Source organism: Myxocyprinus asiaticus, chromosome 20 (genome assembly GCF_019703515.2).
Source record: "Myxocyprinus asiaticus isolate MX2 ecotype Aquarium Trade chromosome 20, UBuf_Myxa_2, whole genome shotgun sequence".
Taxonomy (NCBI): Eukaryota; Metazoa; Chordata; class Actinopteri; order Cypriniformes; family Catostomidae; genus Myxocyprinus; species Myxocyprinus asiaticus.
The window spans coordinates 31208865-31222889 of NC_059363.1; the positions used below are offsets into that span (position 1 = coordinate 31208865).

The following is a 14025-nucleotide window of genomic DNA, read 5'->3' on the forward strand; positions in this document are numbered from 1 at the left end:
TACATTTGCGATTTAATTTTTCTGAATTTGTGGACATAAGCACCATTCAGACGATTAAACCATGCAGAATTAGGTTGAAAGTAATCCAAAAGTAATCTACAAGATTACGTTACTGATTGCATTTTTTGGCATGTAATTTGTAATCAGTACCTGATTACAGTTCACAAGTAATCCACCCAGCACTGCTCGTTTCTCATCTCTATAACTGGATTTTTTTTTATCACTTTTCAAGCACTTTAATTCTGTCTTTACTAAAAAAAGGTACCATACCATGGTATTACCATGTTGTTTTTAACATGGTGCTATGGTAATACCATGCTTTTTGGACGTGTACCATGACAAAACCATGTTTTTTATTCATGTACCACTGTAGTACCATGTCATTCATATGTCGAATCATCCATGTAAATATGAAAGTAACTTGGTAAATATGTAAGTCATTCAGTTGCAAATGTACAGTATCATTCATGTATCTGCAATTCCCTTTTCTGTCTCCTCTAAATGAACACTCCAATAAGCAACTATAATATTAAAGTAACCTCTGACTGATTAATGTTATTATGTATTATGAAGTAATTCTCTCATGCAGGACTTTGGCAGTGATGGCATGCCCCTTTATCCACATATTCGGCTTGGGTGGAGCACTTTTAGACTCTAATTTTTTTTTTTTTATATGCAGGTCAACCATGTGGGGGTTAGTAATGAATAACTGAGAGGCTTGTATTCATACAGAGGTGCCCTAAACTGCTTTCTTGCCAAACACTTTAACCAGACTCAAAGAGTGCCTCTGTAAGGATAAAGATCCTCAGTGTGATATCTTAGGTAAACTTGGAAAAACTCTACTTGTTGGATCTTTAAATTTGCACAGAGGGGGTTAAACAAAAAGTCAGATTTTCTTGCATTTCATTGAAACACCCACTATGCTCTGTTACATTATCACATCATACTGGATAACATGGATCATCAGGTTTTAAAAACCATGTCAGCTTGAGTCCATGCTGTTATTAAAGCAAAAACAAACCAAACACCAAATTTTTTGTTTTAATTTTTCAATTCAGCTTTTTACTCAGTTATGCTCATACTGTAATTTGCACCAAAAAAATTGTGTTCCCCAAGACACATGTAAAGTGCCCCAGAGAAAGTGCCCTGTGCGGCCCTGGACATGCAGTTGGGAGAAGGTTTAGTTATCCAATGTGAGTCAGCGCTCCGGTGATCAGGACCAGATGTGTTGTTTTATCCTGCGTTAATCGCTTCCCTAGAGACTCACAAATGGGGGTCTAGGCTGGGGGGGGGGTCACTGTAATATGAAAACTAAAAAGGCCTCAAGACCCCTGAAACACTGTTTTAAGGACATCTGGCCAATAGCCAAAGGAAACTCTTTTGTAACACATCTCTCTTGCTTCAAATTAGACATTTTTGTTCTTCTATTACAGAGCACCTATTATGGTTTTTAAATAAGCCTAATTTTGTTTTAAAGGTCTCATACAATAGATTTACATGCATCCAGGGTCAAAAAACACTTTAATTTTCTCATAATTTAAATTGCAGCATTACCTTTTTTTCCCAGTGTCATAAACGACTCATTCAATGATCCGTTCTAAAGGATTCATTCTAAACTCCTCCTTTCAGAGAGCCTACTCTGCTCTGATTGGTCAGATGTCCCAGTCTGTTGTGATTGGTCTACCGCTTAGTGTAGTGTTTGAGGGTGGGTCAAAGCTGTTCGCGAGCAGCCAATGAAGACCAGAGGTGGGGTTTTTTTTTATTTTTTACCAAATTACGTAGGTTAGTACAGGAAGTCTGGAATTACTAACGACTCGTTTCAGGTGTTCAGAATTGTTTCTTTCTTTTGGGAGTCAATAACTCCATTTGTCGTGCACTTTGATTTTTGAAACTTTGCAGACTTTTTTACATTCACAAACAGCTATATAACACACTACATGAAAGGTAATATTTGAAAAACCATAATAGGTGCTCTTTAATTCACTCGTTCTGCTCTAATTCCTCTCTCTGCCCAGTATCTTTTCTCTTTGCCCTTTTAAGTTATGATACACAGCAGCTGTCCCACAATGCAAAGCTGCACCCAAATTAGCACATAATGTATTTCACACTTCTGTTCATTACTCTTCTTCTGATGCAGATTGATAAGAAATGTGGTGTCATACTGGATAAGTTGAGTAAAAACTGCAGAGTTTAAGATCTACTAGTGGCATGCAGTCAGCCCCTTCAAACCCTTCAGAGAAGGGGAACGTTATACAAATTATGAAATGTTCTTTCCCCCGTTTATTTAACAATGTGCATTAAAAAAATAAATGCATTAAAACATAAATATACAACTTCAAAAACAACAAAAATGTAATGTAGACCATAAACCGTCTTTCAGAAGAGACGTTAAACTGAGGTCCTGACTCTCTGTGGTTATTAAAAATCACAGGGCACTTCTCGTAAAGAGTTGGGGTGTAACCCCGGTGTCCTGGCCAAATTCTCCCCATTGGCCCTTCTCAGTCATGGCCTCTAATAATCCCCATCCCATCCATAAATTGGCTGTATCACTCTACTCTCTCCTCTCCACCAATAGCTAGTGTGTGGTGAGTGTACTGGTGCACTATGGCTGCTGTTGCATCATCCAGGTGGAAGCTTCACACTGGTGGTTGTTAAGGGAGTCCCCTGTTTGCTGTGTAAAGCGTTTTGAGTGTAGTGTCAGAAAAGCGCTATATAAATGTAACATTGTTTCATTAAAATATCTTTGCATTGTTCCTGTTTGACGAAGTGTAAACGGTCTGTGGCAACCAATCAAAACTGCTCATTATCGTGCTGTAGCTCTACTTTACTGCATCCTCCTTCATAGGAGATTCTGAAGGGTTCTGTAATTCATTTGTATTAGCAGAGTGACAGAAAATCTGACCAATCAAATGTATTATTTTCACCTTGGGGGTTGAGCGTCAGCAGTCTGCACCTTCAGAGCTCTGAGGAGAAGGGTTACGCTTTGAACACAAGTCAGGAAAGTTTCCCTTCTTGCAGCTGTGTTTCCGTCTCTACCTGAGGCTACGATGAACAGTGGGACATGTCCAGCTACTGGCACAGCAAGCAGTCTTAATTCCGTGGGTGATTTACAGTGAAGAATCCGATTGCAGTATTTTCATCAAACGAATGGATTAAGTGACTACTTTCCTGCAGACTTTCCTGTTGTAATTTATTGCCATGTCAAAGAAATGTTTACATTAATACCTCTCCAAGACAGGGATTTCGAACATATTTTGAGGTGAATTTAACCATTCAGGTGGCTATCTGCATTACTGTGAGGTCTGAGCGCTCTTCACAGTGCACGCAGACACACAAGCACGCACATAGAACGGTTTAGATATAGCGTGCGTCTGCATTGTTAAATCCTCATTTTGAAGTGCCATCTGTGGACCAGTGTCAACACCAGATACCAACACCAACCACATTATTGAATTTCAATAGTCAATGTCTAATATCAATATTGTTGCATAATCTGTATCAATACTAGTGACAATATACCATTCTCAACTAGAACACATCAGTTTGTTGTCTTCCTCATTTCATAAATTTGGACTGATGTGCAGAAATCACTAGAACATTATGATAGATCTACTTGGCAGATCACCACATCCCAGAAATCTACAGTTTATTGACATGCTCTCCAGTTGAAAAGTGCTTCTCTCTCCCAGCTATAAACCTCATTGTGCTGCCAATGTCTCAGCCAATGTCTGTGTGTACAGAAATGGCCATTCATTCTGGTGGTGGGCCCAGAAGTCTCGAGAGATAAGCAATTGGCTGTAGACTGGTATTTTATGCTCATGTTTGGATAAGTGGAAAGATGTTATAGAATTCTAAAAAGATCTATAAACTGAAATGTGGTTGTTGATACAAAGGATTAAATAGCACAATTTGTTTGAGCTTGTACATGCGTCAGCCACACAGGAAACAAGTGTGATAAAGGAAGATGCTTATGATTTTAGAGATTAATTAAAGAAATTGCTCACCCAAAATTAACATTTGCTGATAATTTACTCACCCTCAGGCCACATGACCAAGATGTATTTGACCTTCTTTCTTCATCAGAACAGGATTTAAGATTTTTAGGAAAGTCTCCCAGGTTTTTAGCTTCATCCAATGCAAGTGAATGGACACCAATTTTTGATGGTCCAAAAAGTATCAAAGTAATCCACACGACTCCAGCAGATCAAGTAATGTCTTCTGAAGTGAATTGTTACATTTGTGTGAAAAACGAATCGCGAAAAATTCAAACAGCTACAGAGAGCTGGCGGAAGCGCCGATTTAAAGTTAAAAACATTTTAATTAGCGATATCTTTTTCGTGTGGATTACTTTGCTGCCTAAATATGGTTTTTGGGCCGTCAAAAATGTCCATCCACTTGCATCCATTCACTTAAATCTTAAATCCTGTTCTGATGAAGAAAGAAGGTCATATACTTCTTGGATCGCCTGAGAGTAAATTATCAGCAAATTACAATTTTTGGGTGAACTATTCCTTTAATGGTGGTTGCTAAGGCAAGCATCACTATTACAATTGCTCATATTTACGCTGTAAAAAATGTTTAATTGGTAAACGTGTAGTTACCTTAAAATATACGGTACAAAAATGTATTATATTTAAAAAGACAATACATGTAGTTTTACGGTAATTTTATTAAAAAATATATTTTTTTTAATGTAAAGTGATTTTTCTGTATAATTAACAGTAAAAATTTATATTATATTTAACAAGAGAGTACATGTTCTTTTTACGGTAAATTATTGTTAATTACTGTAAAAAACAATAATCGGGCGTTCCCAGAATTCCCTGCATGACCCAGTTCATTTAATTATTTTTTATGGGAATAGTTATGTTTCTTCTTATTTTTAATATCAGTTATGTACACTGGGGTGTTCTGTTTTATATTTAATGTATATTAGTTAATGTTTATTATATTATTTTAATTTCACATGTGTTACCCTAGTGTTTGTGTGAGTGACACTGAGCACTGACTCATCATGTGCCCGTTTGTAAATACTACGGTGATTAACAATACATTTATAAAGTGAAAAGCAGATTTTTACAGTTTCAGAAGGTTATCAAGTTTATTATTTAATAATATAAATGGTATCAAAATATACAGGTATCAAAATTACATCCTGTAAAGCCTGAAACATGGTTACCTTATTTTTATGGTGAATTTCTGGCAACCACAGCTGCCAGTTTTTTTTACCTTAAATTTAACAGGATTTTTTTTTTTTTACAGTGTAGGGTTGGGGATTTAAACAAACCCCTAACTGTAAAGGCCAGAGTATACTTGGCGCGTCCACGTTGATCGCTCAGCGCACAGTATGCGTGACGTAAATTTCATCATAACCGGATTATGATAAAATTTACGTCACGCATTCCAGATTTTCTTGATTTGTGGTCATCGTCTGTGCGCATCGTTGGCGCATGCACTGGCCATTGACTTTACTAAATGAGTATCACAAAGAAGTTGTAGTGGGCATGCATCAAACGTGTTCGTATACGCTTACAGTCAGAAGAGTGTACTCGCAAAGGCAACGCTGTCAACCAGGCGCGAGGCGATCTGGAACACACAAAATTGGAGTATACCTGGGCCTTAAGTATTACATTTCAGCGTGTATAGCTGGATGACCACTTTATGGGACTTTTATAGTATTTTACAGTTGTTGCATGTCATACTATATGTTGTGATCCCAGTGAGATCTTGGGTAAAAGCCATGGCACACTCTGCACCATTATGTTAGAATGTATGAGACACATTGTAGCCAATACTTTAGTCCGAGTCGTCCCTATTAACAACGCTGACTAGGTGTTTTATCTCATCTGGCTGTCAAAGGAGTTGTCACACTGCACGACTACGACGCAAAAGTTCTGACACTTCAGAGCTTCATTGGAGGCTAAGGGCTTTTTCAGACCTGTAGCGGTATACTCATAGAGTATACTTTGAAAGGCTGAACACTCAACAGTGCACAAGACCGGCAAGCGGAAAAACAAAATGTAACCTGTCCTTGAGTTGATGGGTCTGAAAGGTTCGCTTTGGACAAACTTGGGATATGTTATCACCCCATTTCTAGAGTATGGACCACTGCAACCTGAGCAAGATCAAAGACTACAGCATCTTAAGTTTTGATTCCACAAACCACTGCTAAATAATGGAAAGTTTTTAAGTACTTGTGATGTGGATTCTATAAACATGCTCTTGAATGTCTGTCTTGCATTAGGTTACGAAAGAGATTCTAAATGATGTGTCATACCTTATGCCAAATGTATTCATTCTCCCAGCTTAGCCTAGATTTAGGTTTAAGCCTAAAGCCTGTCTCACATTGGGTGGCTTAATCTATACAGGCCAGATTTGCCCCAGTTTCATCAAAGAATTGGGGATGTATAATAATCTATTCAGACATTATGAGACTGTAGGTTGGAGTCTCATGGCAGGCCATTTCACTCTCCCTGTGTCATCTCTCTGCTGTCTCCTCACTCAATTAGATAAGCTCCAAAATGACTTGGCGCTTGCTTACCAGAAAGCGTCCCAGTGTGGAGGTCAGGGCTACAGACAGTTGGAACAATAGACTAATGGGGGGAAGGGGAGGGGTAGTACGTTGGTTTCTCCCTGCCTATTGTCTGGAGAGCAAGTCATTATGAGCATGAGTTACTGTAAGCTGACTCCATTTAGTACTGGAACATGAGAAATGAGGCCTTGCCAGGGGCCTCTGATCTGCCCAGGGTCCATGCATAATGAACCGCAGTGGACCGCAACAACATTAACATCATGTTTAAAGTCGCCATGAAATCAAAATTAAAGTTTTGCTGCTTTTAGTCTATATTTATTCCTTTTAATGTCATCAATATGCTAGTGTACTTCCAAATGCATCAAAATTCATTTTCAGAAGATATAAGAATTTAAAATCAGCAGTCTCTCTTCCAGCTTGACAGACCAAGGCACAGTCATGACGACACAGATGGCATGAGAAACTTTGTCAAATCAAATGCTTTCTAGAACGAGAACATTCCCTCCCCTAGCGTATCTGGCTGTGTTCTAACTGACGCTGATCATACTTCGAAAGGAGCACAATCCATGTTGTAGGTAAGATAAGAATCGCTTAAAAATTAGTTTTGACTTACCATTATCATCTTTCAGCCTTCTGAAGCTCTCACAGTTGAGGGTAATTGTCTTCATGTGGAATAGGGCATAGTAATGATGAGTTCTAAATAAGATATGCTGACGCCGAAGCTGGACGAAAGGAAACTCGCTGGAGTTTATTTATATTTTTCTGCAGACTGAGCTTTCTTGGATATACTGCTCGAGTAAGTGTTCTTTTATTCTTTATGCTTAGTGTATTGTGATTTCAAAATGTGGACATATTAGCTTCTACTCATTTTGCATTCATTTGTATTTGCACAATGGCTCCAGCCTTGTTCTATCTTAAAGTCCCTGCCCTACATTTTTTTTTTCTCGTTCGAAAAGCCGTTTCACTCAGAAATACATCACAATACAGTAATAAAGTCGGTCATAACTTCTGTTTCATGGCAACTTTCGCTTTAACCAGTGCTGTTTTGTTATAGTGTTTGGATTATTTGAAGTATAATAATATTTTTTTATGCTGGGGCCAGTGAAAATGTTGTCAGGCCAAGTCAAAATCTGGCCCGGTTCAGGGTTCCCAACCCTATTCTTGTCAATAAGCAAGGGAAAAACAGCTAGATAACTCATTTGTTATAAGGATAACAACATTTTTAGTTTCTAAAGTTTTTAGCCTTCAAAATGGCACCAATTCTCCTAGGTACACTTGCGAACAATGTAATTCCTCTTCATGTAATTCCAGACTAACTCGGGCTGCATTTTTCAGATGCACATGCAAAACTGTAAAAGCAAAAAACCCTTTTCTCTGCCGCCACATGTACATGCTCGGTTTGATTCAATTCGCTCTACCAGTTAGAGATCATATTAAAGGATGTGGTGAAGACTCATTCGTAGAATTTGCGAGTAACCCTCACGCAAGCTCTGTAAATTAGGACAGTCATGTGTGGTGTTCCTCACGCTCTTGGCGGGTTTTTACGGGTTTCTCTTTACTGTAGCTTTGAGAGAAGGGAGGTGTCTCTTTTAGCTAGTCTGCCAGCTCTTTGTTCTTGTGTTTGCTCGCCCACAGTAGAGATGACATGGCCATTCCCAGAGGAGTACAATTTCCCTCTTACTGTATACCGGCACAGCCCTAGAGGCATGGGCTGTCCTCTAGCTCTGTCTCTCTCTCTTCATCTTCACCTCATACTTTTCTCTCCCTTACCGATGTAGTACCTCAGAACCAAGATGTTTCAACTCTTATGGCTCTGGCTTTCAGTTCCTGACTCATTCTTTATGCACTCACTTTAAAAGTCTCTTAGGTTTGCACACACATGATCACATGTGCACATACTCATTCAGGTGCATTACCTTTAGAAGGCAGACACAGAAACCCCCTCCTGAGACTGGCTGCCATGGGAAACTCAAAAACAAAGCCTTCTTGACTGCTTTAAAGCTTGCTTTTACTTTTTCCTCTTACTTCCCTCTCTCACTCTCTGCCTATCTCTTTCCATCTCTACCAGCACTGGAAAACTGCACGATACAAATTAAAGATTTTTTTCAATGCTACAAAAAAGTGGTCTTCAAAAAGTTTACTTGAAAAGTAAACAAGTCTTCTTCTATGGTCATTTTTCTCTTTCAGGACATCAACTGTCATTGCAGCAATAGTTTGAAAAGAATCTTGATGAGCAAGTTAGTGATAGTAAGTTAAACTGTCTTCATGTTCATATCTAACAACCTGAATAATAACACATCCAGTTTAATGGCACAGGCATTTGCCGGTAACGCTTTTGCCCCCTTGAGGACAGAAGTTTGCAGAAGTTGCAGCCACAGAATTGAAATTACACACTTTTAAGTAGAACGGGACAGCGTGTTTGCAATGCTTTGACTAAGCATTCACGTCTTCATTTGCGCACTTGCGTAGAGTAAGTTACTGGCCTATCAGGGCTCCAGACTGTGACTAAAATGGCAAAAAATTAATATAATTGCGACAATATTTTAACATCTAGTGGCCGTTGGCGAGAGTTGGGAACACTGTGTGTGCTTTCAAATGCAGTTTTGTCAGATATCATCTTGTGAGTTAATGAATTACATTTTTAGAGCTTCCCCCTGCTTCTTACGCCACTTTTCACCCTTTCTGTTGAGATGGTCATGTATCATTAGCAACTATTAACTTTGTTGATAGACAGCGCTTGTTCCATGTAGCTTGTTGCACAAATTAGGTCAGGGCTGGCCTGTATTGTATTAGAAGGAGATCTGTGTTTTTGTGGATCTATGTTGGCCTGTCAGTCTTGTCAGTCTTTGTTTTTGCTCCACATAACTCCAGGCTGAATGTTTCTCTATTCATTAGCTGCCATATGGAGCAGCTCTAGCCTTTGTGGTGGACGAACCCTGTCTATGATAGACATCTGTTACTTCTAAATGTGACACATGTAGCAAATGTCACTTGTGTGGGCCTCTGGTCAGAGATCAAGCCTTCTTTTAAAGGGTAAATGATTAAAGCCTCCTAACAGAGATCCTATTAGGCGAGTCAAGCAGTCTCATTCTCCTCTGTTGGGGTTTCTTGTTGGTATAGCCCACTTAGAGACAGAGGTGCCAGCATCTGAACATCTACACAGACTTGGTCTGGCTACTGTGGTGGTCACCTAACCTCTGTGGAATGGGACAGAAGAGGGGAGTTGGAGGTTCCACTAGGCTGTTTTTATTTAATGGAGCATTGGGGGAAAGGGGGAGGTGGAAGGTGGTTTAATGGCTCTTTAGGTCAATGGGAGTTGCCAGGGAGTCTGGAATGTCTCTTTCTCTCGCTCTTCTGTCCCTGCTGTTGCCCTCAGAATCAATAAGAAGTGAAAGTCAGTGTGTCCACATACATACAGCTAGTCTAGAGGAATTAGGTTTACCTTTTTAGACTCTTGTGAACTGTTTTTTGAGTACTGACTCAATTCGATACCTACGTGCTGTAGAAATGTACCTTTATTTATTTACATAAAAACAATAACATCAAAATCTCTCTACTTTGTACTTCAGACCAAGAAAAACTAGCTTCATATCATGAGATCTTTGGTTTTCGACCAAAACTTTTTTTTTTCTCAGATGGAACCACATATCCCTGGGCCTTAAAAATGAAGATACGAAAAGGACAATTTCTTCAGAACCAGAATCTTAAAAAATATTAACCCTCTGGGGTCTGAGGGTGTTTTGGGCCCTGGAGAAGTTTTGACATGCCTTGACATTTGTGCTTTTTTCAGTTGCTTAAAAACATATTAATGGCTAAAGTCTGATAACACTGTATTCAGCACAAACTGGGCTACAATAATATGTGAACAACATGTATGTACATGTTTGTATTTTTGAGAAAATAAAGTTTATACGTGGTTTTTGAAAAAAACAAAGATTTTAAGTCACTGAAATAAGGCCATATAACACATACTAAACATTTGTTCACAAGACTTTTGAGAACTGGATCTTGTAGCCTAGTTTTTGCTACAAAAATGATGTGAAACCATCCTGATCACTCATTCATACAAAACAATATTGTCATTTAACTTTTGTAAGACACTTTTAGTGTTAGAAAGGCCATATGCGAGGAGGCATGAATGATCATGAATATTGATGTGATTCACACCTGAGGAGACAAAGACCCCTCCCCTGAGAGAGAATGAATGTGAGGAGACTTAATGATTGAATGTATTGTTTGTAGCTTATTCACAAAATCAAGTTTAAGTTAAAAGTAGTAATCTGACTACACATTTTCTTTACATAAAGACTTTACTTAAAAACTTTAGACCTACACTACCGTTTAAAAGTTTATAGATCTGTAAGATTTTTTAATGTTTTTAAAAGAAGTCTCTTCTGCTCACCAAGGCTGCATTTATTTGATGCAAAATTCAGCAAAAACAGTGATATTGTGAAATATTTTTACAATTTAAAATAACTGTTTTCTATTTGAATATATTGTAAAATGCAATTTATTCCTGTGATCAAAGCTGAATTTTCAGCATCATTACTGCAGTCGTCAGTGTCACATGATCCTTCAGAAATCATTCTAATATGCTGATTTTCTAATATGGGCATATTTACAGCACATTTTACACATTTACACCCAAACAGATATTTGCAAGCACAATCCTCGTTGATGATAATGAGGCAGCATAAACACTAGTTAAAATATAATCTAAACATTCATATTATTATTTATATCATATTACATATCATATTGATATCATACAGCATACAATTTAAATACCTGCTTTAGCCGAAACAACACTTAAATGTAACTAAAACTTGCCTATTGGGACATATTTCAAATTTCAATACTTTGAATCCTGGCTGGCATGTCTGGAAATAGTCCAGCTAGTAAAATATGTCCATGTTTATATAAAATAGCATGTCAACTAATGTAAGTAAAACTAAATGACTTACTCATCCGGAATTGTATCCTCAGCTGGATCAAGTCGCTCTTCAAAATGCAAACATTCATCGTCGGAGTCCTGCTCTTCTTCTGAGGAAAATGTGAACTCTTTGTCACAATCCAGGACCATCTGTAGAGCTTCCTCACCTGTGTAGCGTGCCATCTTCCAAACGCGCAGGAAAGTGAATGAATCTGATGATGAACTTGATGTTTTTTAAGGCACTGTCGGGGGCGTTTACCATTTGCATTGATCGCCTCAGCACATTACCCTATGAATAGCGCACTCTGTTGGTGGGTGGGATCACATTAGCGATAATTAACTGAGCCAGGAGAAACTGTACATTGCTTTGTTTCAATCAGATTACATTGCAGAAGAATATTTGTTTTAAATTTGAATAGTTTTATTTAAAAGTAGACATTTTAAGCTTTAGACATATGTTTCATGTTTGTCTGATAAGTATTTGCAGAGTTTCACTTCATTTTCTTGACGTGTTTCAGAAAGATGCTCGCGGTGACAGAGACGGCTAAAAGCGCACCCTGTTTATTTTCTTTATTTTACAAAAGCACAAGGTTTTGTTGTTATTGTGAGTGTACACAAATAAAAGTAGACCCTTTATAGTTTTAATGATGTCTTACACTTATCTGTATGCCCAAAAATGCCGGAGTATTTTAAGTTGTTTCCGCTGTTATGCGGAAAAAATCCAGCAGGACGTGCCGGCGCATCCGTCGACCCCAGAGGGTTAAGATCCCTGTGATACTTCTAGAGTAATAATGATCCATGGCATTCAATATTTTGGCTTTCGTCAACATTTATTTTTCATCAGTAAAAAAAATATCAAACCTCTGGTTGAGTTGATACGGAATGACCCAGTAGTTTTTGCAGTGGTGTCAAAATTGGTATAAAAACTTTCACTGGTATCTGTATTTATTGCTTAAATTTTGTTGTTGTGACAACCCTACCAAAACCTTAACATAGTGTAATTTTTGCATTATGCATTGCTGTTCTTGTTGTTTTGCAGTGCTTTGTGAAGGCATCACAAAAGCAATGTATCTCTGCTGTGACGTGCACAGAACAGGGGCAGCAGAGGCGCAAGCCCCTGCCCTTTCATTCACAAAGCTAAAGGTGCCCTTCTGGTTGTCCAGAAAATGTTTAATAATTAAATTCAAATGGTTAAATAAAGCTAAATTAAAATATCGTAATAATCTCACAGTAATAATGTGGTGTTATGAGGTTTCTTTGTAAATCGCAGGCGTATTATAGAAAATTAAGCATAGGTGTATTTAACAGCGCTCTATAGCAGATCAGGCAAATTCTAATCGCAAGTGCTCCTCCCAGTGCCCTACTCACTCCGAGGTGCAGAGCCCTTGAAGTGGGTACTCTGAAGGGAACACGGAATTAATGTATGAATGTGCCCTTCGCCTTGTGGAAGGGCTCATTAATTTTCTCACTTTCGTTTCGAACGAGCATTCGAGTGGCATCCCCTCACACAGCAGTGCCCTTTGAGGAAGCAAAAATGTCGTTTTGAATTCGCTTTTGAATTTATTTATGAAACATATAGTTAGCATTTTGGCTGTGTACACACAGAGCAATGCAGACACACCAATGCAGAACTATAAATGCAAACCAACACAGGTCAGATAAAATGTCCACTCTGTGTTGTAAGTTCATCAGCAGATTAATACTCTATTGCTACCACATTTCCAAAATCACATGGCACACCTGCAGTGTAGACAGCTTTATTAATTATAATGGGAGTGGTCGCATTGTTTTCAGTGATAGAAATGTAAAATATCTTTTATAGGATACTGCCATTAACTGAAGGAGTTTTCTGATTCAGGCAAAGCCAGTTTGTTTTTTGTTTAAACTAATGGAATAATCACTTTCAGAAAAATACCATGGTATTAACATTTTTGGATATAAAATTCATATTCATATTTCATGATACTGTCATAGTACTCCAAGATACTTCAAAAAAATACCACGGTTTTACTATGACACATGTCAAAAACATGGGATTATCAAAGACCGTGTCTGAAAAAAACAACAAAGTAAAATATGGTGCTTTTTGTTAGGAATATAACAGAATAGGCTATTATTTGTCAAAAAGGAAATAATGAATAAAAAAAATTTATAATAGAAGCAAAATGCTTAAATACTCAAAAATCTAAGAATTAGTTAAGTATATATAAGTGCTAAAGATCACTTATCTTTAAAAAAAAAAAAAAAAAAAATCTGTGCCCTTTTTTATCCTTTCGCTCCTGTCCCTGCAGAGGTCTGTGCACTCCATTGTATCTCTGGTAGCAGGAAGCTTTTATGTGCCCTGTAACTGATGAGTCACATGGCTGCAGTGCTGCTTACCCTGGGCTCTTTGTGTACAGTTAGCACGGTTGTTAGCGACTGATTTGTGCTCCTCTGTTTGGACTCTGTCTGACGTCTTGCTCTTTATGTGGTTTACTGCTTATTTCATAACTCCCTACCTACTTTCCATACAGCCTTGAATAGTGACTCAGATTGCACATCTTACAACAGGAAGCTGTCT

General features: G+C 38.1%; 1 protein-coding gene across 2 annotated transcripts in view; it reads left to right on the top strand.

The window, feature by feature from the left end:
- The window catches only part of LOC127411293 (protein Daple-like), a 106129-nt gene that overhangs the window by 9529 nt on the left and 82575 nt on the right, over positions 1-14025 (top strand). The window lies entirely within an intron of this gene.